At 45.9% G+C, this 16,218-nt stretch overlaps 5 non-coding genes across 5 annotated transcripts; all 5 read right to left on the reverse strand.

The window, feature by feature from the left end:
* Positions 1-3,097: 3,097 nt before the first annotated feature.
* TRNAP-AGG (transfer RNA proline (anticodon AGG)) lies at positions 3,098-3,169 on the reverse strand. The gene has a single exon. It is a non-coding gene; the product is annotated as a tRNA-Pro (tRNA).
* Positions 3,170-3,371: 202 nt separating this feature from the next.
* TRNAP-CGG (transfer RNA proline (anticodon CGG)) lies at positions 3,372-3,443 on the reverse strand. The gene has a single exon. It is a non-coding gene; the product is annotated as a tRNA-Pro (tRNA).
* Positions 3,444-3,644: 201 nt separating this feature from the next.
* TRNAP-AGG (transfer RNA proline (anticodon AGG)) lies at positions 3,645-3,716 on the reverse strand. The gene has a single exon. It is a non-coding gene; the product is annotated as a tRNA-Pro (tRNA).
* Positions 3,717-3,915: 199 nt separating this feature from the next.
* Positions 3,916-3,987, reverse strand: TRNAP-AGG (transfer RNA proline (anticodon AGG)). The gene has a single exon. It is a non-coding gene; the product is annotated as a tRNA-Pro (tRNA).
* Positions 3,988-14,373: 10,386 nt separating this feature from the next.
* Positions 14,374-14,445, reverse strand: TRNAP-AGG (transfer RNA proline (anticodon AGG)). The gene has a single exon. It is a non-coding gene; the product is annotated as a tRNA-Pro (tRNA).
* Between the last annotated feature and the right edge of the window lie 1,773 nt (positions 14,446-16,218).

The following is a 16,218-nucleotide window of genomic DNA, read 5'->3' on the forward strand; positions in this document are numbered from 1 at the left end:
TACAAACAAACCCTTCTCTCTTAGCCATGGTTTTACGGGAAGCGTGCCGCTGTGCACAAGAAAGAAGAAAGATTTGGTAGACGGCCTGATAGGCATTCTTTTTGCGCGTTTCAAGACATTGCGTTCAGGCCCTAGAGCGTATGTTGAGCGGTATACAGGCACGGAGCACAGAATATCCACGAGGTCTTTATACAATTTCTTCCGGCCGACTACAGACAAATATTCAAGTGAGAAGTGGGCTTTGAGCAAACGAAAAGCGCTTACCACTTCGCGCATATATCCTTTCACCACTACTTGTGGCGTTCCACATGATGTAACAATGAACTCAGATAAGGCATTGTGTAGTTGGACGTGTATAACAGTTTGTAGAAATGCATTCCTTTGGTCGCGTAGGAAAATAAACCTTGCGACTACTTCTCTTAAAAACAAATTACACAAGCCAAGACCTCCGTTATTCACGGAATGAAATAAGTTTAACCTGCTTGTACGTTCCCATCCCGATCCCCAAACAAACATTGCGAATATCCTGTGCAATTTTTGGACACACATCCTAGACATACATAACACTTGTAACATATAGAACACTTTAGCCACGAGGAATGAGTTACACACAGTTGCACGCGCAAACATTGAGAGATTCCGTCCTCCCCAGTTTCTTGTTTGCTCGTTTGCCCTATCAGTATCTGCTGCCACTGCTCGGTCGTGTCGCGGTAATGTTCGAGTGGTACGCCGAGGTAAGTAGCAGGTGTCTCGCTGAAATTTATAGTGTCGAAAATTTCTGGCGTAGATTCCCATTCACCATGCCAAAAACCTAAGCATTTTTGCCAGCTTATTGCACTTCCTGTAAGGCTGCAGAAAGTTCTTGCGGTATGCATAGCTTCCTGAATACTTTCCTTATCAGTGCAGAATACTGCGATATCGTCAGCATAGGATAAGACCTTTATTTCACGTGATAAGAGCCGGAAACCGCGTATCTTTTTATTCATCATTAGATTTAAACACAGCGGTTCGAGGTAAGTTGCAAATAGCAATGAACTGGCAGGGCATCCCTGTTTTACACCAGAGTATGCTGTAATGCTTTGGGTTAATTTTTTATTAATAATTAGTTTCGAAGAACAGCCAGTGTAGGCCATTTTTACTGCATCATAAATGATGGCACCTTCGTTGATGTGTTCTAAGAGGGAGAAAAGAATGCTGTGGGTTACCTTATCGAAAGCTTTTTCTAAGTCGAGTTGAATCATGGCTACCCGTCCGTGCATTAGGTCACATAGTTCTAATATACTTCTGGTCACATGAATATTCGTGAGTATGGTTCTCCCTTTAATTCCACAAGTTTGATGTTCACCGACCAAGTTTGTAATCACAGACTGAAGTCGCTTAGCTATAACTTTCTTAAGAACCTTATAATCCGTGTTAGTTAGACTTATGGGTCGGTATGCTTCGGATGACAATAATTTTACAGGGTCTTTGGTCTTTGGTAGTAGTACGACATGGCTTCTTTTAAATGACGGAGGCAGCATTTTAGATTCATAAGCTTCTTCTATAACTCTGAGGAGCATTTTTGCCATTTGATGCCTAAAGTATTTATGAAAAGCGGCACCAAGCCCGTCGGGCCCCGGAGCTTTCCCTGTAGGCAAGTCATCTATTGCATTTTCCAGTTCACTAACACTTATTGGTCTTTTAAGTTGTGTTTTTACTTCATCTTCTAATTGTGGCATTAATTTCAGAAAATGAGTCTCAAAGCCCTCTCGCACATTCGCTCCGCAGCCTAACAAGTTTCTGAAACGTTGCACTAGCGCTCGTTCGATAACCTTTTGGTCTGTGGAAAGCGCACCTTGGTAGCGCAGCCCTGTTATTGCATTTCTCGTAGCGTAGCTTCTTTCGTCGCTTAACGCTCGCTTGGTAAATGTTTCGCCCATCCAGAGCCGCTCGGCACGCGACCTTATCATCGCACCTTGATATTTTTCCGTATCAATATTCTCGAGTTGCCTTTTGACTTCTTTAACTTTGTTTGCAAGCAGGCGAGGAACAGCACTTTCCGCATTTAAGAGATGGTCTAGAGTACGCTGCAACTCGGTTTCTTTCTGTCTTGCCTTGTAGCGCACGACACTATCTCTTTCGATTGCGCTCATCTTAACTTCACACTTAAAGTGCTCCCACAGCTCGACAGGGCTGATGAAGTCGTTTTCCTGCATTTCTTTAATTTTTGCCGTAATTACTTCGATAAAGATTTCGTCTTGCAGGAGGCTATCGTTGAATTTCCAGAGGTCCCAATTAAAGGTGCTCGTTTTACGCTTTGTGCCTATTGTAACAGTCACTAAGCTATGATCGCTAAAGCTTACGTGCTTGACGGCATATGTTGTGCAAAAAGATAAGAGGCTTGCTGTCAGATACATTCGGTCAAGTCGGGCGTGGCTTGTGCCTTGGAAATGCGTGAACTGAACTCGCTTTTCTCGCAGTACATCGCCTATATCAATTAGGTCGTAGTCCTGAACGATTGCGCTAAGTTGCAATGCGCTCTTATCATGTATCGGTAGGTTCCTGGCGTTGTCTTCAGCCATGCATACACAATTGAAGTCTCCTAATAGTAACACATTTCTTTCGCATTTCAAGAAGGTTTTGATGTATCGCAAAAAATCTAAGCGCTCACTAGCTTTGTTTGGTGCATAAATGCAAATAATTCGTCATAGTGCCTCTTTAACATGAAAATCGCAAACTACTAACCGACCACTTTCACAAGCGATGACAGACTGCTCTACAATTCCGACGGAGTTACGCAAGAAAATTGCGCACCCCCCTGATTTACCCACGGTGCGGCACACACAGAGATTATATCTTGACCGAAAGATTTCCACCATCTCATCAGTTTGTTCCTCGCTTTCGATTTTTGTTTCCTGGATGTCTTCACCCATTTGCGGCACGTGTACAGTATGGTAACATCTTGGCTCTCTACAAAAACGAAGACGTGGGCGGCTTTCATCACCTTCGTGCTGAGAAGAAAATAGGAACGCACAGAAAAAAAGAATGGATAATGTGCTTCGGTTTTATTTAAACATTTCTTTATATGCCGGCAGACATTAAAAAGAGCAATAATAACGGGCTCGTCCGGGATTTGAACCCGGGACCTCTCGCACCCTAAGCGAGAATCATACCCCTAGACCAACGAGCCGACGTCTTTCCCCATTTGCGGCACGTGTACAGTATCGTAACATCTTGGCTCTCTGCAAAAACGAAGACGTGGGCAGCTTTCATCACCTTCGTGCTGAGAAGACAATAGGAACGTAGTGAAAAAAAGAATGGATAATGTTCTTCGGTTTTATTCAAACATATTTCTTCATATGCCGGCTGAAATTAAAAAGAGCAATAATAACGGGCTCGTCCGGGATTTGAACCCGGGACCTCTCGCACCCGAAGCGAGAATCATACCCCTAGACCAACGAACCGACGTCTTTTCCCATTTGCGGCACGTGTACAGTATGGTAACATCTTGGCTCTCTGCAAAAACAAAGACGCGGGCATCTTTGATCACCTTTCGTGCTGAGAAGACAATATGAACGTACTGAAAAAAAGAATGGACAATGTTCTTCGGTTTTATTTAAACATTTCTTCATATGCCGGCTGAAATTAAAAAGAGCAATAATAACGGGCTCGTCCGGGATTTGAACCCGGGACCTCTCGCACCCTAAGCGAGAATCATACCCCTAGACCGACGAGCCGACGTCTTTTCCCATTTGCGGCACGTGTACAGTATGGTAACATCTTGGCTCTCTGCAAAAACGAAGACTGGGCATCTTTGATCACCTTCGTGCTGAGAAGAGAATAGGAATGTACTGAAAAAAAGAATGGACAATGTTCTTCGGCTTTATTTAAACATTTCTTCATATGCCGGCTGAAATTAAAAAGAGCAATAATAACGGGCTCGTCCGGGATTTGAACCCGGGACCTCTCGCACCCTAAGCGAGAATCATACCCCTAGACCAACGAGCCGACGTCTTTTCCCATTTGCGGCACGTGTACAGTATGGTAGCATCTTGGCTCTCTGCAATAACGAAGACTGGGCATCTTTGATCACCTTCGTGCTGAGAAGAGAATAGGAACGTACTGAAAAAAAAGAATGGACAATGTTCTTCGGCTTCATTTAAACATTTCTTTATATGCCGACTGACAGTAAAAAGAGACAAATACTAACGGGTTCGTCCGAGATTTGAACCCGAGACCTCTCGCACCCTAAGCGAGAATCATACCCCTTGACGAACGAGCCGGTTTTTTTTTCTTTATTGCCGGATTTCTCCTCGTACAATGAAGATGAATTCTTGTTTGAATTCGAGATACATACACTTAAGTTGTATTAAAAACGAGACTCGCACTTTGCCTCGTGTTGTTAGGTTAGTAGGGCTCTTGTGTTAGCAACTGATCAAACACAGGTAGCCATTCTGGAGGATCGGAAAGTGTCCTGTAGACGTCGCGGACGTACATGACAGCCTCTCTGAAGTACACTTTTGACGGTTGTGATTTAACATTCTCGTGTCTTATATCCATTCGTGTCTTCCATACACTGTGCATTGTCAACAACATCAGGAGATCACACGGCACGTCCCCTGTCTGATCAAACGGCAGAAATCGAATCCCATGAGGTGTAAGTGGAAGTTGCTTTTTGAGGGTCCGTTGTAAAATGTCCCACAGAAAAACCGAGTCTGAACAGTCTAAAAATACGTGCTCGATGGTTTCGGGCTTATTGCATATTGTACAGTTAGTACTCCAAGGGACGAAAATACCTTTTTCTTTAAGCCAGGGTTTTACAGGGAGCGTGCCGGTGTGAAGAAAGAAGAAAAACGTCTTGGTCGACGCTCTAACAGGCATCTTTTTAACGCGACTCAAAACATTACGTTCTCGTCCTAGTACATATAAGGAACGATAGATCGGCACAGGACACATCACATCAAGCAAGTCTCTGTACAATTTTTTCTTTGTTACATCCGAGAGATATTCAATCGAAAAGTGGCTTTTCAAAAAAACGGAAAGCATCAATGACTTCTTTCAAAAACCCTTTCAATGGAACATGATTAGTAGAATACGATGACACTATGTATTCGGGTAATGCCTGGCTCAAAAACACTTGACAAATACTCTGTAGGAAAGCATCGTTCTGTTGCCTCAAGAAAAAGAACCGTGTAACAACTTGTTTAAGAAATAAATGCGATAAGCCTAGCCCTCCGTTTTTAACCAACTGAAACAAGTTCAGACGACTAGTACGCTCCCAGTTCGACCCCCAAATAAAAACAGCAAACAGTCTGTGTAACTTTTGGACAGACATCCTTGCCATGCAAAGCACTTGCATCATATAGAAAACTTTTGTTACCATGAACATATTACACACAGTTGCACGTGTAAAGATTGAGAAATCGCGTCCGCCCCATTTTGTTGTTTGGGATTTAACCCGGTCAATTTCACCCGCCCATTGGTCTTTGTTTCCGCGATAGTGTTTCAATGGAATGCCAAGGTATTTGCCCGGCGTATCAGTAAATCTTATACCTTCTAACTGTGTCGGCCTCTCGTCCCATTCGCCGTGCCAGAATCCTAGGCACTTTTGCCAACTAATGGCGCTTCCAGTTAGGCTGCAAAATGTTTTTGCTTCCTTAATGGCACTTTCGATGCTTTTTTGAGTTCGGCAAAAGATTGCGATGTCGTCTGCGTATGAGAGGATTTTAATTTCGTGCGTTAAGAAGCGATAGCCGCATATCGTTTTGTTGTTCAGAATCTTTAAACAGAACGGTTCAAGATATATGGCGAATAGCAGGCTTGAGGCTGGGCATCCTTGGCGCACACTAGACCTTACTGGTATTCCTTCGCTAAGCTTTTTGTTAATGATAAGCTTAGTAGTACAGTTTTTATATGCCATTTTCACGCCTTCACTTATTATGCTGCCTACGTTAACTTGTTCTAGCACTGCGAACAATATGCTATGTGCGACTTTGTCGAAAGCTTTCTCTAGATCTAGTTGAAGCATTGCTATCTTTCCGGAAAAAGCGTCACAACCTTCTAGTATGCTTCTGGTGGTATGTATGTTTGTGAATATGCTTCGTCCTTTAATCCCGCATGTTGGATGTGGGCCAACTATAGCTGTAATTACTGACTGGAGTCTTCTTGCTACTACTTTCATAAGGTCTTATAATCTACATTTGTCAAACTTATGGGCCGATAAGATTCTACTGACTGCAATTTGGAAGGTTCATCGCTTTTAGGAATTAAAACTACGTGACTTAGTTTGAACGATGGAGGCATTTGTTTACTATCGTAGGCTTCTGCTATAACATGGTATAGTATTTCTGCTACTTCGTTCTTAAAAACTTTATAGAACGCTGATCCGAGGCCGTCTGGCCCAGGCGTCTTTCCTTTGCTCAAATCTTCAATTGCTTGTTTGATTTCATCTCTAGTAATTTGTCTTTCAAGCTCTAGTTTAATATCCTCGTCAAGCCTTGGCATTTGCTTAACATAGTTGTTTATAAGTATGTCATTTACTTGCACTTCTGTGCCGAGCAAACTACGGTATCGCTCTACAAATGCTGTTTCAATGACGTTCTTATCTGTCGACACTTCGTTATGATAGCGAATCTCATTTATTTCGTTTTTTGTTGCATATCTTTTTTCTTCACCAATCGCCCTCTTAGTTGGTCTTTCGCCTAACCAAAGCCTCTCTGAACGCGCTCTAATAACAGCGCCTTTATATTTTTCTTCTTCCATCTGTTCCATCTGTCTTTTAACAACTTCGACTTCACTTTTAAACAAACCCGGTATTGTAGTCTCTGCATTCAAAAGGAAATCAAGTGTGCACTGTAGTTCCTTTTCCTTTTGTTTTTCTTTATGTCGTAGTATGCATGATCTGTCTATTGCACTTAGTTTAACTTCGCACTTGAATTGTTCCCAAGCTTCGATGAAATTTGTGTGACTCGTGGACACTAATTCCAATTTCTCGCGTACTATTTGGACAAATGTGTCGTCGGTTAAGAGCTGTTCATTTAATTTCCACAGTTCCCAGTTGAATGCAGAGACTTTGCGCTTTCTGCCTATTTCAAACATTACGAAGCTATGATCACTAAAACTAACATGTTTCACGGCATAGTTACAGCACATAGACATAACATCCGAAGGGATATAAACGCGATCTAATCGTGCATGGCTTTGGCCCTGAAAGTGGGTAAATTGCACTTGATTTCCACGGAATATATCCCCTACATCAACAAGGCCACATTCATCCACCAACGCCTTAAGCTGTAGGGCACTTTTGTCTCGTACAGGTTCATTCTTAACTGAGTCTTCGGGCATGCAAATACAATTAAAATCGCCAAGCAAAATGAGTTGCCTGTCACACTTTAGAAAGCCAGCCACACCATCAAAAAAAACTTTTCTTTCTGAAATTTGGTTCGGCGCGTACACACATATAATTCGCCATTGTACTTGGTTTAAATAAAAGTCGCACAATGCTAACCGTCCGTCATCAGAGGTGATAACACCCTCTTCAACGATTCCGATACCTCGTTTCAGAAAGATAGCACAACCGCCAGACTTTCCAACGGCATGGCAAACACAAACGTTGAAATCTAATGCGTAAGTTTGGACCATGTGGTCCGCTTGCTCCTCGCTGTCTATTTTCGATTCCTGTAAGGCTAGAATATCGATGGTATTTTCTTTTAGCAGACGTCTTAACTGCACTTGCCGCTTTCTTGCCGTGAGACCGCGCACATTCAGCGTGCCTATTCTTAATGCCGATAAGGACGTTGAGTTCATAGAAAGCGAAAGGGCAAGCGGACCGCTGGGTGATTGTGCTGAATTGACAGGATGCACACTTACACAGTTATATTGCTCTAATTCTGAGTGCTTCGTCAAGCATGGCGAAGCCGGGGCGTTTTCCTTGTCGGTAGGCATGGCGACGTTTCGTGCTGCGCGTCCCGCTCCAGTCTAGCGGTAAAGTCGTCTCTCGGACAGCAGCCCTCCGCTAACGCGGAGGCCCTGTCGGTGTAGTCCTCCTGTCTGGAGGCACGTTGGGCTTCACCTTCAGGGGAGCCCTACGATGGGGCCCTGCCTTTGGGGGCGGTTCACCAGCGTTGACCTTCTCGCGGTTGTCGTCTTCTATGGTGATTTCTCGTGGTCTCTTTGAGACGGCGACGCCAGGGTTGGTTTTTGCTTCTTCCGAGTTGATGCCCTCCATTGCGGTTCCGCTCTCTTCCGTCTCGACTGTTTCGCTAACGGCAGCACAGTTGCTAGGGGTTTTCTCAGCCTCTGGCGTATTTTGTGGTTCGTTGTTCTTTCCATTTACGCTAGACGCAGATTTCATAGGTCCCTTGTTTTCGGATGGGACAGAAGGTGTGGCACCCGACGTTGTCGGCTTTTCGCCTCCACTGACGGTCTCCTCCGCGTCGACTTGGTCCATGAGGTGCTCATCGACGGTGTCGCTTCGCCCAGTTCCGGTCACACTGGCGTAGCTACGCGCGCATTGACTCTCGTCGTGGCCATAGCGACGACAGAGCTTGCAACGCGGGACTCGGCACTCGCGCCGTATGTGACCGGTGCCATGGCACCGGAGGCAGAGCGGGGGTCTGCCTGGGACGTGCACGAGCGCATGGTCTTCCCCGACGCGGAGTTGATGAGGCAGGTCCTCCACGGTAACGCCTACCTTCAGCCGTAGGGACACCAGGCGCGTGTGGGAGCCTTTGTCGTTGCAGCCTGCAACGCGCCACTTTTCCCTCGAAATTTCGCTGACCTTGCCAAAAGGCGCCAGGGCACCTCTGACTTCGTCGTCCGGAGTCGTATGTAGAAGCCAATACAGCTTCATCCTGACGTCTTGATTTCGAGGGTCTATTACCATGCATCGGTGGTCCTTTACGCTGAAGGTTGGAGCAGACAAAATCTTTTGTTTGCCCTTTTCGTCCTTGAAAGTGATGGCCCAAACATGGTTCATCTGATAGGCGCCGAGGGCCTCCACTTCGGGCATCAGCTGCAGATAGTCAAGTGCCTCACGGAAATGCTCGACTCGGTAGGGCCTCGCCTTCACGTCTCCGTGCAAAAAAACAGTCGTTGTAACTGTCGATCCTGTAGGTAGTTGCGGCAAAATAACCTGGTAGTCATCCTTCGGTGTGTCGTTCAACCTGAGACCGCGGCCCTGCTGGGCCGCTGTAACCGCCCCTTCGGAGCAAAACATTCCGCGACCGTTCACTGCGGTGGCCGGAAGTGGAATCCCTAGACCAACGAGCCGATGTCTTTTCCCATTTGCGGCACGTGTACAGTATCGTAACATCTTGGCTCTGCAAAAACGAAGACGCGAGCAGCTTTCATCACCTTCGTGCTGAGAAGAGAATAGGAATTCTGCTTCCGGCAGCCGAGCTGAGCGGACGCAGGATGGCAGGCCCTTCAAGGGTGGCTACAGCGGTTCCTTTTGGCCGCGGTAACAGGTCTTTTGACGTTGAGAATGATTATGAAGTTTTATTGCCGAACCTTCCTACAGGACGAGTTGTTTTGAATACTGTTTTTTTGCATGCTGACGTGCGTTCCCGGCCATATCGAGTGGAAGACTTCCGTGACACACTGGCTCGTCTGACGCTGCTCCCCGAGGCTCTTGCCTTAGGGGCGTATCGTATGAGCCATGTGTGGGCCGTGACCTTCAAGGATATGGATGCTGTGAGAAGGATCCTTGGCGTCGGTGACCTCAAGGTGAAAAATTCTTGGTGCCTCGTCATCGATCCTGCAAACCAAGATGTGCGGATGAAGGTACACTGGCTAGTCCACAATGTACTAGACGAAGACTTGAAACGTGCGTTAGCGCCGTACGGCCAAGTGACGGAAGTCAGCAGGGAGCGGTGGCGGGTGCACGGCGTGGCCGACAAGGGCTGAACGACCCGTCTGGTAATGCTCAGGTTGAATGTAGGCCTCAAAATTGACGACCTTCCTCATCAAGTGAACGTAAGCGGGGAGTAAGCCCTTGTTGTTGTGCCGGAAAGAGCGCCGGTCTACGCTGCCAAGGAAAAGGGCACATTCGTCGTGACTGCCGAGTGCCGCGTTGTAGTGGCTGCCGGAGGTTCGTTCATGAGGAGCACGAGTGCACGCTATCCTATGCCACCGTCACCGGGCCCGTGGAGGGGGGCGACGCGTCCGAGCTACTCATGGACGAGGCTGACGCTGAAGACGCAGCACGTCCGGGCGACAGAGGGTCCGACAGAGTGCTGGCGACGCCAGACCCGGCCACATTGAAAGGGCCCAACGCGACAACAGGGCAAGAGCCCGCAGAACAGCCGTCGGAGCTATAACCTGGGAATGCAACGGCCTCGGAGAGGCCAGAATCATGTGAAAGTTCTGCCAAGGAAACGACAGCTGGACAGGACAACATGGACGACAGCGAGAGCGCAGTCGGAGGCCTGGCCGGCAAGCGCCCTTGGCACGAAAGTAGAGACGAGACGAGTACTCCCGATGGCGGCGAGGGTGGAGAACCACCGACGAAGACAACGGGGATTAGGCGTCCGTCTTTGAAACCACGGCCAAAAATTCTGGTCGACCCACGGGCAGAGGCCAAGCCCCCTCTCCCGTCTTCATCGCCTGGGTAGGTGAGACTGTCGTGATTTTCGGAGAGACAGTAATATGTAAGAGACAAATGTGAAAGTGTTCTACGGGAGCCGAGACGCAAAAACATGAAAAAAAGCCGAGACGCCCGTAAGTCGTGCGATTTCCTTGTTTTCTGGTGAGCAACCACTTGAAATAAAAACCGTGTGGTAGGCCTACTCATAGCGATACCATGTCCTTAAAATTAGAAAGAGCCTTAATCGTAGCAACGCTCAACATTAGAGGACTTGGGTCCAGGAGGCGACAGTATCAGTTGCGTCGTTTGTTGCTTGAGAATGACGTTGATATTGCTGCCATGCAAGAAACGAAAGTCGAGTCCCAAGAGCAGACAGACCGCATGCTTTCGCCTTTCCGCTCCCTATACAATGTATGTGTCAGCCATTCTCATGGTACATCTGGTGGCTGCTTGCTTTTTATGAAGAACAGCATTGGTATTGTGGTAGAGTGTTTGCATATTGACGATTTGGGACGAATAATTGTGTGTGATTTTTCCTTTTCTGGCGCGCATTGGCGGATTGTTTGTGTATATGTACCGAATAGGGAGCAGGAGCGCAAAATATTTTTCGAAAACCTTGAAGTGCACCTGTCGTGTGATAGGACAATTATTCTTCTCGGAGATTTCAACTGCGTTTGCATTCCCGAAGATAGGGCAAGCAAAGCGCCGATGCGTGATTATAGTGCCTTATTTTTGAATGCACTGGTTCGCGAGCGAGAGTTGGATGACGTAGGATATGTGCTTTCTCAGGGCACGCAGTTCACACATTACCAGCTTAGCAGTCAGGCGAGGCTTGACAGAGCCTACGTGTCTACTGTGCTGCTTCCCTTGTGCCGAGATTACAGTGTGAAGCACGTTTCTTTCAGCGGCCATAGCCTAGTCATGTTCACCATCAATAAGAAAGAAAAGCAGAGGTTTAGCTGGGACCTGTGGAAATTGAACGACAAGCTACTCGATGATGACACGTTTGTAGAGAACGTTAAAACTGAATTAGAAGTATTCGAGTGTAACATGGGCAGTTTAATTCATACATGGAAGTCTTTTAAAGAAAAAGTAAAAATGAAAGCTATTGAAAGAACATCTTGTATAAAACACCGCCAAATGAAAGAAGAAAATCAGTTGCAGTGCCAGTTGGATTTTTTACTCTGTCAAGAATGTGTGCAACCGGACATGCGCAGTAAAGAAATTAAAGATGTGAAAAGAAAGTTGGAGACTATAGACGTAGAAAGATACAAGGGAGCTGTGGTGCGCGCACGCGCCGGAAGGCTTTGGTGTGGCGAGATGCCCACGAAACGTGCGCTGGCAGACGAGAGGAGCTACGCGACTAAAAACGAAATCAAGACGATAGAATATCAAAACGTCGTCACAAGTGATAAAGCAATAATTGAACAAGCGTTTGTGGAGCATTATCGCGAATTATTAGGAAGCATCAAACAGGGCAGTAGCACATTCAAAGATGAATTCTTATCACTTATGCCGCAACTCGACGACGACATAAAGGCAAGCTTAGAGACACCTATCACCGTCAAAGAAATTGAAAAATCAATTGAAAAAATTACCTCCGGAAAGACGCCTGGTCCAGATGGCCTAAGCGCAGCTTTCTATAAGAAATTTAAAAGCCCTGTGGCAGCAGCCTTATGTGAAGTTTTGAACGATGAAAAGAAAGAATTACCAGGGTCCTTCCGCAGATCACACATTGTGTTGATTCCCAAAACAACAGACCCCGCAAAACAGCAACTTATTGGATCGTATCGGCCCATAACCTTGGCCAATGTTGATTACAAACTGTTTATGGGTGTGTTGGCCAGGCGACTTCAAACTGTTATTAAAGAAATCGTAGGGCCCCATCAGACCTGCGGCATCAAAGGTAGATCTATAACTACGAATATTCACGTTGCAAGGAATATTTTAGAATGTTGTGAAGATTTTGAGAGTAGGGTAGCGATGCTACAAATCGATCTTGAGAAAGCCTTTGACCGCGTGAGTCACGCGATCCTTTTGTGCATCCTCGACTACGTAAAACTGGGATCTGTGGTTTCGGAGGGGGTACGAATGGCATACACTGGATGCACTACGAGGATTGTAGTGAACAAACAGCTCAGCGAAAGCATTCAAGTCTTATCAAGCGTAAAACAAGGATGTCCTGCGTCAGCATTACTTTTCGCTCTCTACCTAGAGCCTCTTTGCCAAAAAGTGCTTCAGAATGAACGAGTTCGTGGATTCCGCTTGATGACCGCGGAAGTGAAAGTCCTTAGTTATGCGGATGATATTGCAGTTTTCTGTGATGATCAAGAAAGTGTGAAAGTGGCAGTAAATGATGTGAAGACATTCTGTGGGTGCACCGGTAGTAGAATTAATTGGAATAAATGCCTCGGTATCTGGCATGGAAATTGGCGAAGTACACCCTCATTGTTTGAAAATGTCACATGGACGGTGACGCCTGATAAGTATCTAGCTGTACCACTCCAACACTACCGGGACACAACATAATATTGGAAGAATGAAACGGAGCAACTACGCGAGAAGACCCAAAAATGGGGTGGCCGAGAATTTTCAATTTTTACGCGTTCAACTGTGTGCAACGTATTTCTTGTTTCGCGAGTGTGGTATGTTCTTCAAGTGTTATCTATGACACGTAATGCAGTTCAAAAGCTACACAGAGTGATGGCAGTATTTGTTTGGAGTTCTACGTGGGAAAGAACCAGTCGCACAAATTTGTTTCGATCTGTGCGCAGTGGGGGTCTTGGCCTAGTCCACCTTTTCTTGCGGCAGATCGTGGCTAGATTTATTTTCTTACGCGATCAAAGCGATTGCTTCTTGAGAACAGTGTTACATGTGCGACTGTCGAATTATTTGCCAGAATTTATTGTTTCAACGGTCAATGTCGAACAAAGACGGCCAAGGAGTTATATGCGTGAAATCATTGGTGCTTTCGAAATCCTAAATGTACGCTTTTCAATGGAGTATCTCTCTGAGGTGACGCGTAAGAAATTATATAAAGATCTAGTAGAAACCATGTTGCGGCTTCCTGTATACCGATCATTGTACTCAAGAGGTCCAGGGGACGATGTTTTAGGAAGAGTTAAAAGGATGCCTGTACGACCATCAGTAAAAACTTTCTTTTTCAAGCTACATAGTGGCACTATCCCTACAAAACCTTGGTTGCGAGAAAAGGGCATTTTTGTTGCCTGGTCAGTAGACTACATCATCTGCAAGAAGCCGGAGACAGTTGAACACATATTTCTGGATTGTAGTGATGCAGTCTTTCTCTGGGACATCCTCCAGAGGACCTTGAAGAAAGACTTGCCCATTACCCCGTACGGCATCCGTTTTCTGCCTGTCAAGAACGTAGGGGGTGTGCCCTACGACGTGTTCATGGCACTAGTACTCCACAGCGTGTGGAGGACGCGGATGGCCGTGCGCAACGAGGACCTGAATTCGCGACCGGCACGAGACTATTTCATTGAGAGTGTCGAATACTTGAGAGAAGTCTACGCAGTTCAAACGAAAAAGCCTGAGTGGTACCCCCTTTTAGGGGAACTATCTGTGTTGAAACAACTGCGTTTTTAACCCCTCACGTGCTGAAAGTGATGTGACAGCACTTTTAAAAGTGACAATGCAGTGTATCTACTTTTGTTGTATGCCAAGCCGGCAATATAAAAAAAGAAGAGAATAGGAACGTAGTGAAAAAAAGAATGTATAATGTTCTTCGGTTTTATTTAAACATATTTCTTTATATGCCGGCAGACAATAAAAGGAACAATAATAACGGGCTCATCCGGGATTTGAACCCGGGACCTCTCGCACCCTGAGCGAGAATCATACCCCTAGACCAACGAGCTGACGTCTTTTCCCATTTGCGGCACGTGTACAGTATCGTATCATCTTGCCTCTCTGCAAAAACGAAGACGTGGGCAGCTTTCATCACCTTCGTGCTGAGAAGAGAATAGGAACGTAGTGAAAAAAAGAATGGATAATGTGCTTCGGTTTTATTTAAGCATTCCTTTATATGCCGGCAGACATTAAAAAGAGCAATAATAACGGGCTCGTCCAGGATTTGAACCCGGGACCTCTCACACCCGAAGCGAGAATCATACCCCTAGACCAACGAGCTTTTTTATTTCTTTATTGCCTGCTTAGACATTAACACACAAAAAAACAAATTCATATACACAGTGCACCCACATCACATCAGGTGGGATGGTTTCTAAAATTTCTTGAGGCACACCAGCTCATCAAGGATGCTAACCCAGTCTGGGGTTTCGTCTTGTGCACGATACACTTCTCGTAATAGTGACACACTTTCAATGAAGTTCTCTCGCGCAGAGCACACATTCACATCAGCATGACGTACAGCCATTCTTGTTTTCCACAAACTGTGGAGGCCTAGCAACATGAACATGTCGAACGGTGGCCCGTCATCGCTTTCAACTGGAAGGAACCGAATTCTATAGGGGTTTATGGGGAGTTCGTTTTTTTAAGAGTGCGCTGGAAGATGTCCCAGTGAAAGACAGCGTCCCAACACTCAATGAAGGCGTGTTCAATTGTTTCAGGCTTTTTACACAGCAGGCAATTGGTAGTCCAGGGTACAAATATTCCTTTCTGTTCTAGCCATACTTTAACGGGGAGGGTGTTCGTGTGTAGGTGGAAAAAGAAAGTTTTCGCAGCAGGTCTTACAGGCATCCTCTTGACTCGTTTCAGCACATCTTTTCCTGGGCCTCCACAGTGAACACTCCTATACAGTGGGATAGGGAACATGCTGTCAACTAAATCTGCGTACAGTTTCTTTCTTCTCACTGAGCACAAATACTCCAGCGAAAAACGTGCGCAGAGTATTCTAAAAGATGCAACAACTTTGCGATAGTAACCAGCCGCTCTAGTGATAGCACTAGATGTGGACACAACAAATTCAGGCAGTTCTGTTGCCATTTTCGCCTGAATGACTCTACGGAGAAAAACATTTCTTTCATCTCGCAGGAAGATGAACCGCGATACGATCTGTCTAATGAACAAGTGTGAGAGCCCAAGGCCCCTATTTCGAACTGTGCGAAAAAGATTTCTTCGACTGCATCGCTCCCAAGTGGAGTTCCAGATGAAGATAGCAAACTCTCGGTGCATTTTTTGAACGTTTACACGGGACATAGACCTCACTTGCAGTATGTACCAAATTTTGGCAATCAAAAAAACATTGCAAGCTGAAGCACGTGCAAACACTGACAATCCCCGGCCCTGCCATCCTTTCATCTTTTCTTTCATTGATTCTATTTGTCCGGTCCACAACTGTGTCGAGTCCCGATAGTGCTCAAGGGGCACTCCTAGATACAGTGAAGGCATTGTAGTCCACTGCATACCGGCGAATTTTGTGGTTGTCGCGTCCCAGCTTCCATGCCATATCCCAACACTTTTTTCGAAGTTTATCTGGGCACCAGTGTACCTACAAAATGATCTTGCAAGGCGGACAGCCTCGACCACGCTTTCCCTGTCTTCACAAAAGACGGCGACGTCATCTGCATAAGCTAGCATTTTAACTTCTGCGGCGTGCAGCCTAAAACCGCGAATGTTTTCATCCCGTATGACTGCCATACAAAAGGGTTCGAGGTACAGGGCAAAAAGCA

This window comes from Dermacentor albipictus, chromosome 1 (genome assembly GCF_038994185.2).
Source record: "Dermacentor albipictus isolate Rhodes 1998 colony chromosome 1, USDA_Dalb.pri_finalv2, whole genome shotgun sequence".
Lineage (NCBI taxonomy): Eukaryota > Metazoa > Arthropoda > Arachnida > Ixodida > Ixodidae > Dermacentor > Dermacentor albipictus.